Source organism: Oncorhynchus gorbuscha, linkage group LG12 (assembly GCF_021184085.1).
Source record: "Oncorhynchus gorbuscha isolate QuinsamMale2020 ecotype Even-year linkage group LG12, OgorEven_v1.0, whole genome shotgun sequence".
NCBI lineage: Eukaryota > Metazoa > Chordata > Actinopteri > Salmoniformes > Salmonidae > Oncorhynchus > Oncorhynchus gorbuscha.
Genome location: NC_060184.1, coordinates 74,265,710 through 74,268,642, shown reverse-complemented (window position 1 = coordinate 74,268,642; position 2,933 = coordinate 74,265,710).

Here is a 2,933-nt window from a genome sequence, read left to right as displayed (position 1 = left end):
GACACCCTGCTGTACCCCATCTAGTAGACACCCTGCTGTAGTCCGCCCCCCATCACTCTCTTATACAGTTCCCCCAGTCCTCTCCCAGCAGTGCAAACAAGGCCTCTGTCGTTGCGATAACACGCGTCTCTCTTACACTTTAGGTTTAGAACTCTATGGCTAGTCGCAGCCCTAGCCCTATAGCACCTAGGCTACCAAACAGTCTCCATAGTTATGAACAGTAGAGGGTGCCCTTACCACAGACTGACTACCAGGCCATTTTGAAATGGTCAACTGGGGCTCATAACTATGCCGTTAGCCTGTTGGGCAGTGAGTGTCTAAATGTGTATGCCATAGAGTTTTTATGGTATGGAATCTGGGAATTTAGACATGACGTTGGCTTCAACTCAAAAGATGAATGACGAGAAAAACACCCAACTAAGAAGTACATGAATTTCAACAAACATTAATGACATCATACTTGCTCAAACCTACATGTTCCCTCAGTAGCCAAACTCATCTTGTTTGGTCTCATAATTTAAAAAAAAATTATGTTTTATCCTTTGCATATTTATAGGGTTTGGAATTCTTTATACCACAGGCTTCAAATCGGTAGCTCTCATTTAAAAAAAAATATATAATCATTTTGATTCATCCACTGTCTGAACGATGGAGGATCATTTTGATTTCCGGTAAAGTAAAAAAATTGATGAGAAAGTAATGGTCCAACCCATAAAAGGTATCTCACCTCACCTTCATGTACCGTGCCTTTAAATATGCAGATAGATGGATTCAAAAGGTAACTTGCATTTCAAAGCTTCTGCAAGACAACTTTCTAACTCCGCCCATCACTCACAGAAGGCATAAATGATTGATTCAATGATTGTTTTACACGTAAGACATGACTTGGCCGTAGGGTTGTAGAATTTGTGAATTGTGTCACTTGTCACTTGTATAATGAATTCTGTATATTGGTTTGTACTGGATTAAGCATACATTTTAGTTATTAACTAACAAAATTACAGTTATGTTCCAAAACTTCATCTTTTGCCAATATCAGTTATTTTTAGGTCTTAGTTCCAATAGTTTATATTTTTTTCAATGAGACTTAGTTGGATAGGCTATCTTGAAGGTTTTGTATATCTTATCTATCATACGAGTATCATTTTCTGACTCAAATAGGATCCCCTCAATATTGCTTTGATGTCCAAAATATTTCAGATTGATGTCTGCATTGGTCAGTTGAAAATTGCTTTTTAATTCTGTCATGGAAATAATTGTATCGTACCCCTCTGACCCACACACTGTATTCCACATGGTAGGTCACTGTGGAATAAACTCAGTCCAGCCTGCCCATGGATCTCGTTCCCGTCTTCTTTTTAAATGGAAAATGAGATTTTCTGTTGTTTTAAGACCGAAACGGATCACCCACATTATCTTTATTTTGTGAGTCGGTTTGTGAAAACGAGGGATTTGAAGAGAAAGTTCAAATATAATATACAAATATTCAAATATAATATACAAATATAATATCTATAAATATATTCAGGGTGAAGCAGGGCATCCAGTGTTCCTGGTAGGGTTGTGGCGTGAACCATGGTCACAGAGTTACTGTGTTAGTGGGCTTCGGGGATGTACTTAGTCTCCCCCCGTAGGAGCTACGGACCACATGGAACCAAGATCTGAGCCAGCAGCGACACTTCATAATCCACCTGATTTTTCCAACCCGAGTGGCGTCAGTGTAAATATGGCTGCTCTTGATTAAGTTGTAATAAAGGGATTTTTTTTCTTGTTAGGACATTCTGGATGTGGCTTCATAACCAACCAATGAACTCATTTTTAAATATTTTTTATGAAACGACAACCACATCGGTAAATCAAAAATAAAGTAAGTAAACTCTCTCTTTTTATGATAACTTATCCTCTCTTCCTCTCCACAGGAACCTCCAATGAGTTGGTGACAAAGGAAAGAGAGGACAAGACCCTCCACTTCCTGTTGAAACACTCACCACCTTGGACCCTGGCGGTGACGTCATACAGATACACATAATGGTTCATAGACCGTGATCACAGTTCTCACACAAGCAATCTCGCTCATCTTTTTTTCTGGCATTCTTCAAAATACACACAATAATAGCTAATAGTTAACACATCCATAGCTAGTTTCTTACACATCCATAGCTAGTATCTAACACATCCATAGCTAGTATCTAACACATCCATAGCTAGTATCTAACACATCCATAGCTAGTATCTAACACATCCATAGCTAGTATCTAACACATCCATAGCTAGTAGCTAACACATCCATAGCTAGTATCTAACACATCCATAGCTAGTATCTAACACATCCATAGCTAGTATCGAACACATCCATAGCTAGTAGCGAACACATCCATAGCTAGTAGCGAACACATCCATAGCTAGTAGCTAACACATCCATAGCTAGTATCTAACACATCCATAGCTAGTAGCTAACACATCCATAGCTAGTAGCTAACACATCCATAGCTAGTATCTAACACATCCATAGCTAGTATCTAACACATCCATAGCTAGTATCTAACACATCCATAGCTAGTAGCTAACACATCCATAGCTAGTATCTAACACATCCATAGCTAGTATCTAACACATCCATAGCTAGTAGCTAACACATCCATAGCTAGTATCTAACACATCCATAGCTAGTAGCTAACACATCCATAGCTAGTATCTAACACATCCATAGCTAGTAGCTAACACATCCATAGCTAGTAGCTAACACATCCATAGCTAGTAGCTAACACATCCATAGCTAGTAGCTAACACATCCATAGCTAGTAGCTAACACATCCATAGCTAGTAGCTAACACATCCATAGCTAGTAGCTAACACATCCATAGCTAAAAGATCATGGCTGATGAATTGCAGGGATGTGGTTCGTCGCCATAGACCAAGGCAGACCATGCTCA